Genomic DNA, 14,391 nt, shown 5'->3' with positions numbered 1-14,391 from the left:
ACTTAGCTTTCAAAGTCAAATAAAAAGGCAGGCCTTAATTTATTCCTGGTTCTAACCATATTGTTTCTATAATTATCATTTTCTCAAAATACACCAACTTCCAGTCAGTGTCTCGATTAATTCGAAGTCCAGCACTGACTGGAGGGGAGGCAAACCTGTCCCTTCAATGTCAAGCTCACTGAGGACAGCAGACACATCCTGAAGCAGCCTACAGTACTCACAGGTCTAGCTTTTCAGAACAGGTCCAGAGGGGAGAGCACTACGTTCTCCTCTGCCCTCCTTGGGGCAGCGCTCCTTTCTTCTTGACACCTACGGCAGGCCGCCTGGAATGCTTCTGGCCTCCCAAGCTTCCTTTCTTTTTCTCTACCTAACATGGCGGGCTGGTCTTTTTGCCCGATGCTCCTTGCTGGATTCTTTTTCTCTTGTCCATCTGGCTAATTATCCTCCTCTTGGCAAACTCCTCTTGGTCTTCTTCCCTCATGTGTTTGTTGGTGGCCCTGGTCACCTCCAGAGCAGGTTTCTTGCTGTTCATGACTTGAAGTAGCTCCAATTGTGTCTTTTCTGGGTTGTGAAGTCCCCCAAAAGGGCCTGAAACTTCCTCTTTTGCCAGAGCCCCGGGGGCTTTCTCCTTGGGAGGCACTCTCTGAAGCATCCCACCCAAGTGGTGGAGACCATAGCCACTTGCATGGCATGACCCAGGTCCTCCTCATTCTGGTGTCCCGTGGGTGCAGGCCGGCTGAGCTGGGCATCTGCATCTTGTGCGTGCGGGCCATGTTCTGCAGATGGTTCAGCTCCTTCATGGCCATGCGCTTTATTGGCCTGAATCATCTTGCAGAACTGGTCTTCCGTGGGGTCAGCACTCCCTGGCACTTCAATCAGCTACTCCTTGGTGTCATCCTGGCTGAGCTTGTAGCCACAACAGCATTGCCAATCACCTTGTCACACAGGATGTTGGCCCTCTTCTTGGGACAGATGCCCTAATGCACTGGAACTGCTGAAAGCATTAGAGCGGCAGTAGCTGGTGCAGAGGCTTCTCCCGGGCCAGGCCTGTGGCGGGCTCCTGCAAGCATGCTACCACCGCCTCGTCCACTTGCTCAGTCACCAGCTGCCACAGCTGGTTCATGAGAAGCTGCGTGTTTTCCCACGCCAGGGCCCGCAGCTCGTCCTCTCCCGAGGTCCAGGACTGGCGCATCACCATCAGGGCGTTGCTGTCTGAAGCCAGTAGGTTGCCCAGGTCGAACTCCAGTTCCACCTCCTGGTGCAGCAGGATGCACTGCAGCTTCTCTGCTTCCCCTGCTCAGCCTTGGCCAGCAGCTCCTGCACACTCTGCCCCTCCATGGCTCTTGCCTGAGGCTCAGTTCTCTCACTTTTGAGGACTTTAAGAATGGACAGAAAGTTTACAATTTGATGTTTGCCCTGTACCTGAGGACCTAGGTTGCCAGGACAATGGAGTTTTCATTGCACAAAATAGGATTTTAAGACAGAGATTTCATGAAAACACATGGGTGAATATAGTGAAACCCTGCTCCCTCTCAAGGCACACTCAGTGAAACAATAAACTCCAACTTGCATACATTTAAAGGTGCAGGGAAAGAATACTGGCCTTGGGAAACAACAAAACTGTGAGAATTGGGCTATATGTCACATGAATGGACCCCGGTTTTTACATTTCAGGGAGAAGAATCTCCCTCACATAAGGTATTTAGATATTTGGGGGTTAACAAATATTTTCTACCCATACCTAGGCTTTAACCAACTCTCCCTATCCTCAGCAACTGAGTTGTAATGGAGTAGTGAGAACCGTGAAGCTCTGGAAAAAGAGTGTGCGAATGGATGTTCCCTGGCTCAGAAGTGAGTCTCTGGAAAAGGCAGTGCAGAAACTGGTCAGTCTGGGTAGAGGGAGTTAGCAAGTAAGCTATGGCATTTCCCTGTGACATCATCGGTAGTGTCTTCCCTGGAAATTCTCTTGTATCCAGGAGAACCCTAGAATCTTCTGTGATGTCACCAGTGTTGTGGTGACACCAACTGCCTGAGTGATATCCCTCCAGAGCCTAAGGGGTTCCGAAGCGGGCAAGTTCTCCAGGTTCCTCAGTATATTTAGGAGGGAGAATCATACACATGCAGAGACCAGACCAAGGCAGAAGGAGGCCAGCCTTCTATCACGTTGGAGAACAAGACAAGGAAATGGTCCTGGGGAAGACCCAGTGAGTACTGGGCAGGGCTAGAGAAGCTTCCTGGAGAAGGTTGGCTTGAACTGGTCCTTTTAGGTGTAGGACTTTTGATTTTGAGCCTCAGTTTTGTTAATTGACTGTCCCAGACTCAACACTTTCTGATCAGTAGTTTGACAGAGAGCCAAGAATTGAGTCAAGCAGCTTTCCTTGAAGCCCTTTAATGTCATGGGTAGTGTCAAAGAATATCAGAATGAGCCCCTGTACGAATAACAAAGTGCCTCTCTCTCTCAGGATAGGCTTTTGAAGCTCTTCATTCTCAGCAATGTTCTGTAGGTTACATGGGTAATTGATGCCAAGAGGGATATTCTCCTGGTCATATATCACGGTCTCAGTTACTTTGTACTTGAACACACATGAATAGGGATTCAAGATGTTAAGCAGTTTAGACTCAAGGACTTACCTACCTCACATCAGACATTAGCTGAAAATGGCCTCCAATTCTTCTTGTTTAGGCCAGCTTTTTCATTTCACTGCCAGGGGAATGGTCTTAGGAAGTGTGGTATATGTCTATAGTGGAATATGTCATCATATGGCTATGATGGTGGGGAACAGGGACATAGCTGAATTCAGCTTAAAGACAGCTTTCTTGTTTTGTCAGGGATTCACTGTGTCTCTATAACTGTTCATCCTCAGACTTCTGTTTTCGACTAAGCATAGTTTTTCCTGTCATTATGTCCTCCTATATGACAGTTTACTTGTGTTTATCTACTTAGAGTTTGCTCAGGAGGCATCATCTCAACCGTCCACCAACCATGTTGAGGAGGAGAGAATGAAGCATTTGGAGGACCTGAAAATTGTTCTCCAGAAGATGCCAAACGAGAGAGATGAACGCCAGAGAATACTGGCATATTACCCTAGAAACAATTTAAATGACAGGTAATCACAATGCAAGTTCTTTATTAACTGACTTGATATGTCTGTTAATCCCATATTTCCTCAAATCACAGTAGGCTATAACTCCAGGGTGTCCTCATGGTCAAAATCATTTCTTCTTAAGCACAGAATGTGAAGTTCAGAAAGGAGTGAGATGGGGGCACAGGCTATTTTGATTCCTCCAAAAGTAAATCGTAGACTGTGGCTTGAATCATAGTCTGGGAATAAGAGTAGAAGTGTGTGAGCTCTCATTGTGTGTTTTAAGATGCCTGGACAGGTGTTGGCTTGTGGAACTCTTTAGGTGCTGTGATTATGACTAATTATTGTTGTAATTGATATGGAGGTGCTTTGGGTTCAATAAGTCCTGTGAACAGGTGGAGGGGCCTAATCCCACTTGCTTCCTTTCAGTGTGTGACTGCATTGGCAACAGGTTATCATTGGTTTTCTCTGATTTTGTTCACTGTACTTTGAGATGATGCCACATCATTGTATTTATTCAGTATTCTAATTGTATTTGACTCTGTGAGTGTGTGTTTGTGTGTGTGTGTGTGTGTGTGTGTGTGTGTTGTGTGTGCATGTGTGAATGTGTTCATGTGTATCTTTAAGATCTGAGAATTCTATGGCCTTGGTTTGGCCTGAGAATTAGCCTGACTCAGTTTCCATGGCATGAAAGAGATGAGGCTGAGAGCCTCACTTTGAGCAGTACAATATTTGACCTCTGCTCACCTTGAAGGCACATTGGAATCACATATATATATATATATATATATATAATATAGTTTTTATTAGACACATAGAAAGATTGTATACCTGTTGGCTCTATTCTCCTCTCTCAGCGGGTGTTCACCTACAAGTGACTTTTGAAAAAAAATGGACATATAAGCACACAGAGGAATTTTGTCCTCTTCTGGGACAAACTTGAGTCCTTGGTGTCAGGTTATGAGAAGTACCCTGACTATTCTGGAATGTTGCTCTTTTCTCGATTTGACCTGTCTCTATATTATGCTCCATGGCTACCAAGGACTTGGACTATAGCTATCTTTGGATCAGAGCCTTAAAAAGTGAAATGTACTTGGAGAAGTGGGAAAAATCTAGATTCTGTCTTGGGATTCACCATTTTATGTTTGTGCCTCAGCCTGAGGTACTCCATCCTACGAAGTGAGTCTATTCGGCTGAAGCACAATGCCAAGAGAGCACAGAATGAGAACAGGGAGCTTCTATGGAACAAATTGCACTGGAACAGTCCATTAAGGAAACAGCGAGGTTCCGTGTGGAAGCCAGTATGAAAAACCACGTAACAAGCAGCATCAGGTAGGATGAATGAAGCATCAAGGGGATGTTGTCCTGATATCTAACCATAAACCAAGTTAAACAAATTTAACCAATCTCCAACTTATCCAGACACTCTACTAGGTCTCATCCAGTCGTTCATTTCTTTGACTATTTACAAGACTTTCTGTTGTGTTAGCCTCATGCAAGAAACAGAAGAAATGAGAACCAAATCCTCCTGCTCAACTAGAAACTGCAGTTCCTTACAGGGGATTGGTTGATCACACATTGCACACTTATACTCCATTATGGAGGGTGTCTTGTGGTATCCTTCTTTGTAGTGCACAGAACTGATTAGAGTTCAGTTAAATTGCCAAAAGAATGGTTATCATTGTCCGTTTTGATGGGGTTTGTGTCCTTTCTCTCCTTTTCCCCAGACTTTGCAAGATGGTCTCTTTTGCCTGCCCAAATCATGGTTCACAGTGACAGAGCTTGAGAAGCACCTTGTCAGTCCTGCTCTATGTCAATGTTCTAGAGTTCTTTTCTGTGGCTTCTATCCTGGAGCTGACTGGATGAACAAGGATGTAGGAAAGGCTTCTCTCAGGGTGAGGGTTTGTGTGAGATGAGTGAGGATTTGACAGAAAAATTTCTCCAACACTCTCAACCTAGTGTGCTCAAGAAGTGCACTCTCTATACAGTTTTATTTTTTTAAGGTATGGATAGCATTGTCTAAGCTCTCACTTGACACATTTCCTTTGCCTAATCTGTATTCAGCAACTAACTGTTCCTCCAGTTAGTTGCATGATGTCCTCCTCATTCCTTTCTGCTTCTCACTTTCTGTTCTCTGTCTCTGTCTCTCTCTCTCTCTGTTTGTCTGTCTGCCTGTCTGTCTCTCTCTGTGCATGAGTGTGGGGGTTGTTTGTGTGAATGTGAGTGTTTGTGTCTGTGATCACAGATATGCGTGAGCATGTTTATGGCTATGGTGCATATTTGTACATTGGGAGTTGCTTGTTTTAAGTATTTGTTATATGGGTGCTTATATATAGAAGTGTGTGTATATTTGTGTGTGGTTGTGCATGTGTGTGTGCATGTGGGAAGTCATGAACTAATGGTTTCTGAACACACACACACACATATATATACATGTCTGTGTGTATCGATGTGTATAAGCCTATATGCACATATATAAACATGTAAAACATTATATATATATACATACATACATACACACACACACACACACACACACACACACACATATATATATATATATATTCACTAAAACAAGAGGAAACAAAATTTTTCCAATCATATTTTTAAACTGTTCTTAATGGGGTCTTGATTGCTATTGAAACTATTTATAGTGGGAAAGCTATTCATCATCACTGACATAACTTGGAGAAAAACACAGTAATGGGTTACAGGGGTGTGAGGAGAAGCTGTGGTCTGAAAGCCATGTACCTGAGTGTCGAAACTGCTGACTGAGGCCTCCTCTGCCTTCTTTGCTCTTGGTGTATAGTAACACTGGAAGGTCATGTGGCTTGTTGTATCTTCTCAACATTCTGGTTATTTTAATCATTGCCTGCCACCACTTTCTTTCTAGATTGGTCTAAACTTGGCTCAATATAACTTGGCTTTGGAGTTTGGCCTGGAATTTGTTATTTGAAAGATTAATTTGCTTAGAGTTGAATCTGCAAGCAGAAGATGTCCAGGAGTTATGCTGAGGTGTAATCACATCTTTGCCTCAGACAGAACCTTAGGCTCAACATAGTCCAAAGCAGTCATCCTGTGTTGAGTGTGTGGCATTCTTAACCAATGTTATTCAAAATCATTTGATCTGAGTGAAAATCATCTTTAAGGAGGGTTTAGAAAAGTGATGACCCTCAAACATTGCTAGAGGTGTCAAATGGGTAGTCCTATGAGAAGCCATGTACAACTTTTCTGAAAGTTCAACCTTTTGACACAGCGATTCCATAACAAGAAGTAGGTGTCAACAGAGAAACTGTGGCACATTAGTGTTGTAGTGGTACACCTCGGAGCAGCCCTGACGTAGAAAGATCCAGATGTCCTTCAGTCAGAAAGTAAAAATGTACAGTGTTGTCCAGCCCTTCCATGGACTGTTGCTGAGTTTGATTATACATCCAAGCATTTGGCGTTGAGTAGGTCAGGCTTTTCTTACTGGAATTATATCTGACAGTATCCCATTACAAGTTTTACCTTGGATTGTGGTTATGGAGATTTTCTAGCTGTTTGTGCTGGTAGTTTGGTTCCCCTGTCAGGTAGGGGATGGTAAAGGGACCTCATATTGAAAAATGCTATTCACTTTGCATCCAGTATGAAACAGTGAGGCAGAGCATGGAAAAGGCTGCCACCACCCAGTAGAGTATTGCCTGATATTAAGCCTACTGTGCACAACCTGGTGCACTTGCTAAGCAGGCTTGGCTAACAGGCCAACATGCCACATTTCTAACTTCTGATTTTCAGGGCAATTCACTTTATTGGCTGAGCTGTCTTTAGGCTATGCTCACTGTGTACTTACCTCATTCCAGGTTTTTGTTTTCTTATGCCACAATAGTAGACTGGATGACCTCTTATTATTACCATTAGCTGGGAAACTAACCACATTCTGCAAAGTACTCTGGCATGTATGTGTGAACAAATATATTTGAGTGTGTTAAAAATGTGTACGTTTTGGTGTCTTTCTGTCTGTCTGTCTGTCTGTCTGTCTGTCTGTATTCATGCATGACCCCACAGACAATATAATCTTCTAGTGACCAGGATGAGGAGAGAAAGGAAGAAAATTTGTAGGACCCACTAGAGCAGAAAGAACTGGTCACTGAGCAAAAGGCCTTGGCTGAGAAGATGCAGCATATTTTCAGTGTCACTGAGATGATTTAAAAGCACAGGATGAAATATGAATATAACAGGAAGCAATAATCACTGTTCCTTAATATCTCTCAACATCAATGGCCTCAACTCCCCCAATAAAAAGACATAGATTAACAAACTGGATACGCAACGAGGACCATGCATTCTGCTGCCTACAGGAAACACACCTCAGAGACAAAGACAGACACTACCTCAGAGTGAAAGGCTGGAAAACAACTTTCCAAGCAAATGGTCAGAAGAAGCAAGCTGGAGTAGCCATTCTAATATCAAATAAAATCAATTTTCAATTAAAAGTCATCAAAAAAGATAAGGAAGGACACTTCATATTCATCAAAGGAAAAATCCACCAAGATGAACTCTCAATCCTAAATATCTATGCCCCAAATACAAGGGCACCTACATACGTAAAAGAAACCTTACTAAAGCTCAAAACACACATTGCACCTCACACAATAATAGTGGGAGATTTCAACACCCCACTCTCATCAATGGACAGATCACGGAAAGAGAAATTAAACAGAGACGTAGACAGACTAAGAGAAGTCATGAGCCAAATGGACTTAACGGATATTTATAGAACATTCTATCCTAAAGCAAAAGGATATACCTTCTTCTCAGCTCCTCATGGTACTTTCTCCAAAATTGACCATATAGTTGGTCAAAAAACGGGCCTCAACAGGTACAGAAAGATAGAAATAATCCCATGCGTGCTATCAGACCACCACGGCCTAAAACTGGTCTTCAATAACAATAAGGGAAGAATGCCCACATATACGTGGAAATTAAACAATGCTCTACTCAGTGATAACCTAGTCAAGGAAGAAATAAAGAAAGAAATTAAAAACTTTTTAGAATTTAATGAAAATGAAGGTACAACATACCCAAACTTATGGGACACAATGAAAGCTGTGCTAAGAGGAAAACTCATAGCACTGTGTGCCTGCAGAAAGAAACAGGAAAGAGCATATGTCAGCAGCTTGACAGCACACCTAAAAGCTCTAGAGCAAAAAGAAGCAAATACACCCAGGAGGAGTAGAAGGCAGGAAATAATCAAACTCAGAGCTGAAATCAACCAAGTAGAAACAAAAAGGACCATAGAAAGAATCAACAGAACCAAAAGTTGGTTCTTTGAGAAAGTCAACAAGATAGATAAACCCTTAGCCAGACTAATGAGAGGAAACAGAGAGTGTGTCCAAATTAACAAAATCAGAAATGAAAAGGGAGACATAACTACAGATTCAGAGGAAATTCAAAAAATCATCAGATCTTACTATAAAAGCCTATATTCAACAAAACTTGAAAATCTGCAGGAAATGGACAATTTCCTAGACAAATACCAGGTACCGAAGTTAAATCAGGAACAGATAAACCAGTTAAACAACCCCATAACTCCTAAGGAAATAGAAGCAGTCATTAGAGGTCTCCCAACCAAAAAGAGCCCAGGTCCAGACGGGTTTAGTGCAGAATTCTATCAAACCTTCATAGAAGACCTCATACCAATATTATCCAAACTATTCCACCAAATTGAAACAGATGGATCACTCCCAAATTCCTTCTATGAAGCCACAATTACTCTTATACCTAAACCACACAAAGACCGAACAAAGAAAGAGAACTTCAGACCAATTTCCCTTATGAATATCGATGCAAAACTACTCAATAAAATTCTGGCAAACCGAATCCAAGAGCACATCAAAACAATCATCCACCATGATCAAGTAGGCTTCATCCCAGGCATGCAGGGATGGTTTAATATACGGAAAACCATCAACGTGATCCATTATATAAACAAACTGAAAGAACAAAACCACATGATCATTTCATTAGATGCTGAGAAAGCATTTGACAAAATTCAACACCCCTTCATGATAAAAGTCCTGGAAAGAATAGGAATTCAAGGCCCATACCTAAACATAGTAAAAGACATATACAGCAAACCAGTTGCTAGCATTAAATGGAGAGAAACTTGAAGCAATCCCACTAAAATCAGGGACTAGACAAGGCTGCCCACTCTCTCCCTACTTATTCAATATAGTTCTTGAAGTTCTAGCCAGAGCAATCAGACAACAAAAGGAGGTCAAGGGGATACAGATCGGAAAAGAAGAAGTCAAAATATCACTATTTGCAGATGATATGATAGTTTATTTAAGTGATCCCAAAAGTTCCACCAGAGAACTACTAAAGCTGATAAACAACTTCAGCAAAGTGGCTGGGTATAAAATTAACTCAAATAAATCAGTTGCCTTCCTCTATACAAAAGAGAAACAAGCCGAGAAAGAAATTAGGGAAACGACACCCTTCATAATAGACCCAAATAATATAAAGTACCTCGGTGTGACTTTAACCAAGCAAGTAAAAGATCTGTACAATAAGAACTTCAAGACACTGAGGAAAGAAATTGAAGAAGACCTCAGAAGATGGAAAGATCTCCCATGCTCATGGATTGGCAGGATTAATATAGTAAAAATGGCCATTTTACCAAAAGCGATCTACAGATTCAATGCAATCCCCATCAAAATACCAATCCAATTCTTCAAAGAGTTAGACAGAACAATTTGCAAATTCATCTGGAATAACAAAAAACCCAGGATAGCTAAAACTATCCTCAACAATAAAAGGACTTCAGGGGGAATCACTATCCCTGAACTCAAGCAGTATTACAGAGCAATAGTGATAAAAACTGCATGGTATTGGTACAGAGACAGACAGATAGACCAATGGAATAGAATTGAAGACCCAGAAATGAACCCACACACCTATGGTCACTTGATTTTTGACAAAGGAGCCAAAACCATCCAATGGAAAAAAGATAGCATTTTCAGCAAATGGTGCTGGTTCAACTGGAGGTCAACATGTAGAAGAATGCAGATTGATCCATGCTTATCACCCTGTACAAAGCTTAAGTCCAAGTGGATCAAGGACCTCCACATCAAACCTGATACACTCAAACTAATAGAAGAAAAACTAGGGAAGCATCTGGAACACATGGGCACTGGAAAAAATTTCCTGAACAAAACACACTGGCTTATGCTCTAAGATCAAGAATCGACAAATGGGATCTCATAAAACTGCAAAGCTTCTGTAAGGCAAAGGACACTGTGGTTAGGACAAAACGGCAACCAACAGATTGGGAAAAGATCTTTACCAATCCTACAACAGATAGAGGCCTTATATCCAAAATATACAAAGAACTCAAGAAGTTAGACCGCAGGGAGACAAATAACCCTATTAAAAACGGGGTTGAGAGCTAAACAAAGAATTCACAGCTGAGGAATGCCGAATGGCTGAGAAACACCTAAAGAAATGTTCAACATCTTTAGTCATAAGGGAAATGCAAATCAAAACAACCCTGAGATTTCACCTCACACCAGTGAGAATGGCTAAGATCAAAAACTCAGGGGACAGCAGATGCTGGCGAGGATGCAGAGAAAGAGGAACACTCCTCCATTGTTGGTGGGATTGCAGACTGGTACAACCATTCTGGAAATCAGTCTGGAGGTTCCTCAGAAAATTGGACATTGAACTGCCTGAGGATCCAGCTATACCTGTCTTGGGCATATACCCAAAAGATGCCCCAACATATAAAAAAGACACGTCCTCCACTATGTTCATCACAGCCTTATTTATAATAGCCAGAAGCTGGAAAGAACCCAGATGCCCTTCAACAGAGGAATGGATACAGAAAATGTGGTACATCTACACAATGGAATATTACTCAGCTATCAAAAACAACGAGTTTATGAAATTCGTAGGCAAATGGTTGGAACTGGAAAATATCATCCTGAGTGAGCTAACCCAATCACAGAAAGACATACATGGTATGCACTCACTGATAAGTGGCTATTAGCCCAAATGTTTGAATTACCCTAGATGCCTAGAACAAATGAACCTCAAGACATATGATCAAAATGTGAATGCTTCACTCCTTCTCTAAAAGGGGAACAAGAATACCCTTGGCAGGGAAGAGAGAGGCAAAGATTAAAACAGAGACTGAAGGAACACCCATTCAGAGCCTGCCCCACATGTGGCCCATACATATACAGCCACCCAATTAGACAAGATGGATGAAGCAAAGAAGTGCAGACCGACAGGAGCCGGATGTAGATCGCTCCTGAGAGACACAGCCAGAATACAGCAAATACAGAGGCGAGTGCCAGCAGCAAACCACTGAACTGAGAATAGGACCCCCGTTGAAGGAATCAGAGAAAGAACTGGAAGAGCTTGAAGGGGCTCGAGACCCCATATGTACAACAATGCCAAGCAACCAGAGCTTCCAGGGACTAAGCCACTACCTAAAGACTATACATGGGCTGACCCTGGACTCTGACCTCATAGGTAGCAATGAATATCCTAGTAAGAGCACCAGTGGAAGGGGAAGCCCTGGGTCCTGCTAAGACTGAACCCCCAGTGAACTAGACTGTTGGGGGGAGGGTGGCAATGGGGGGAGGGTTGGGAGGGGAACACCCATAAGGAAGGGGAGGGGGGGATGTTTGCCCAGAAACCAAAGAATTATTATTAAGTATTAAATAAATTTAAAAAAAAACTTGTTAAAATTAAAAAAAAAAAGCACAGGATGGGAGGACCCAAGTAGATTCCCTGTACTTGTAAACTGTCTTTTTGGGTGTCTGTCTTTCTACATAGTTCTCAGCATCTGTCAGCTAAGAGCAGCTCAGAATATTATTCTGGTCCATTTTAAAAGAAATTTTGTCCACGAAGTGTATGCGATCCTTAGAGATTCTGGCTATTGTGTACCCATTCTTCCAGTCTGAGCTCTCTAGTGTTTTCTGAGCACATTGCCTTTAGGTCTCCCCACAAATAATTTTACGATACCCATAAACGAAGGAGTGATATAGTTTATTTTCTGCATGAATATCTCCTTCAGAGTTCAATGCCTCCTCTTGGAAAGATTTCCAGGCAGCATATGCTTGCTGAATATAATATCACATCTGTGTGCATGTACTTCTTGAGATATTGTTTCTCTGGGTCTTTGCAGATATTGAGATTGTAAGTGGAACTCAGACAGATTCCTGCACTGGAGGAATAATAGCAGCCTTCATTCCAGTGAGGGCCAGGCTTCCAAGGCCTTCCTATTGTTTTCTAGGTTGTTCACATCTCTCCTCAACTGACATTGAGACATTGCAACATGATATTAAAATATAATATATGGATGATTGGAATCATGTGCTGTTCACTGTTCGATTTTTAGCAGCTTTTAAAAGCTGAGAAAATATGCAAGCCTGTGGGATCTCTTACCCTTCTCTCTTGGGCATGAGAGAATGACTTCAAATGAAAGATCATACTGTATTATCCTGCTGAATTGTGCTGCTGTGTATTGGATAACTGAAATGGCAGGTCCTCACCAGGCCTTTTCCACCCCTAGGTCTGCAACACTCCAGCAGAAACTTGCACAGGGCCCAGACCAGGACTACAGCTCTCAGAGACAGAACTGTCCACCAGGAACACTGAGGGTGCAAAGACTGACAACACCTCCCGCATCTCAGTTCTCATAACCATAACACTCTTGGGCTGCATTTGAAAGACCTTGAGATATCATATGGAACATGCCTAATGTTTAACCTTTTGAGAACTTGTCCATCAACAACCACCACCCCGAATGAGGCATGTCTACATTCATCTTGAAGAGATTTTTACCATTTTGCCTGCCATTCTGCTATGCTTGCAAGGCCAGCAACAGGCTGGAGGTATATGTTGCAAAATCTGCAGCCATTGAATGTTGATTAATTTACCTGCTGTATTTGGTTTTCAGTTTTTAGTTTGATTGTTTTATGCATTTGGTTTTTTTGTTTACACTTGAAGTTTTGTCATTTATTTGTTAACTTTAGTTTTTAAAATTAATATGCTATATTCCTAAGGCTATATTAATTGAACTCATTGACTCCCCACTTTAAAATGTTCTCGAATAAATTAATGTTTGCCTATAAATAAAAATGTGACCTCTAACCCTTCACTCATAAGACCCTTCTGAGTCATGTGTGGTTTTCCCTCCTGTAACAGCACAAGTATAAGGCAACAGTGGTTTTCTGCAAGTCTCATGCAGCTTAGGCTTCATCATCAGTTCACATCCAGCCATAGCTGCACAGGAAACCATGGTCTTGATGTTGATAGTGTGTCTTGCTCTGTGGATCCCACCTTCATGATGAAAAATATTCTTGCTGTATCCTTGTGTTCACAAATTTAGATTCCTTTATAATAACAAACAAAAGAGAAACGCAGAAGTGTTTCTGTAGTACGTTAGAGGAAATAAAAACATTCAGTATGGGAATATAAAAAAGAGATCAGGACACATAGAGTTTTATGCCTGTGGATTCCTTGAACTATAGCATCAGCTATGACTGCACAGTTAATGAATTCGACCAATTTTAGAGGAATGAATATTTTTACTATTTTTGTTGTTGGTTTGTTTGTTGTTATTCTTGATAATGATATATTTGTTGAGTTCATTTTGATGTATATCATAGCTTCTTTTGGGCAGAGGTCTTTCAGTTTTGAGTTTTTTTTTTTTTTAAGTGGGAAGGAAAATGCTTGCAGATCAATGCCATAAGCGCCGGTGTACTCAGGATTTTCCTATTTATCGTGGACGGGAAGTTCGACATCTCCGCTCGGCACACCGGACATGAGTTGGCATCAGGGCCTAAGGAGCTCCTGCTCTCTCCCCTTAATCTCTGTCTTTTGTCCTCTGGGCCACACCCTCCTTTCCCATTCTACTTTCTCAGTTTTGGCTTAGTTGTCTCCTCAGGGTTTTGTCACTTACCCCTCCCCATGCTGTCCCCTTCCTTTTCAGCTCCTCCTTCCTGTCCCCATCTATCACCCTCTGTGCTTCTGTCTCGTCTTGCCCTGTGTCTCCCTGACCCTGTGCTTTAACCCACCCTCCCTCATTGTTCTGATTAACACTGCAGAGACGCTTGGCAGACGTTCTTTTGGTCTGGAGGCTGAGAAAGGTGAAGCAGGGAGCCCCAAGCTGCCTCTGTCCCCTACCCACCTGAAATCTTGGGGTCTTAGGAGTGGGACAAGGATAAAAAGCACCCAAAGAAGGCTTTGGTTTTGCTTTTTGGTTTGTTCATTTTTTTGAGGAGAAGTCCCAGGAATGTAGGTTGCTTAAGATTTTAAG

At 42.2% G+C, this 14,391-nt stretch overlaps 2 pseudogenes across 2 annotated transcripts; one reads left to right on the top strand and one right to left on the bottom strand.

Annotated features, from left to right (window-relative positions):
- Nucleotides 1-219: 219 nt before the first annotated feature.
- Rrs1-ps10 (ribosome biogenesis regulator 1 homolog, pseudogene 10) lies at nt 220-1,338 on the bottom strand (annotated as a pseudogene).
- A 680-nt stretch (nt 1,339-2,018) lies between these two features.
- Pdcl1-ps1 (phosducin-like 1, pseudogene 1) lies at nt 2,019-13,239 on the top strand (annotated as a pseudogene). Of its 2 annotated transcripts, XR_015684290.1 has the most exons (4): nt 2,019-2,204; nt 2,945-3,107; nt 4,240-4,415; nt 12,643-13,239. The product of XR_015684290.1 is annotated as a phosducin-like 1, pseudogene 1, transcript variant X1 (transcript). The 2 variants fall into 2 exon arrangements; XR_015684291.1 differs by lacking the exon at nt 4,240-4,415 and having other exon boundaries at nt 2,047-2,204; nt 12,643-13,225.
- The last annotated feature ends 1,152 nt before the right edge of the window (nt 13,240-14,391 follow it).

The sequence above is a fragment of the Rattus norvegicus genome, chromosome 3, assembly GCF_021556685.1.
Source record: "Rattus norvegicus strain SHRSP/BbbUtx chromosome 3, alternate assembly SHRSP_T2T, whole genome shotgun sequence".
Classification (NCBI taxonomy): Eukaryota; Metazoa; Chordata; class Mammalia; order Rodentia; family Muridae; genus Rattus; species Rattus norvegicus.
Note: the sequence above shows the minus strand (reverse complement) of the source record. Positions and strands in the feature narration are given on the sequence as shown.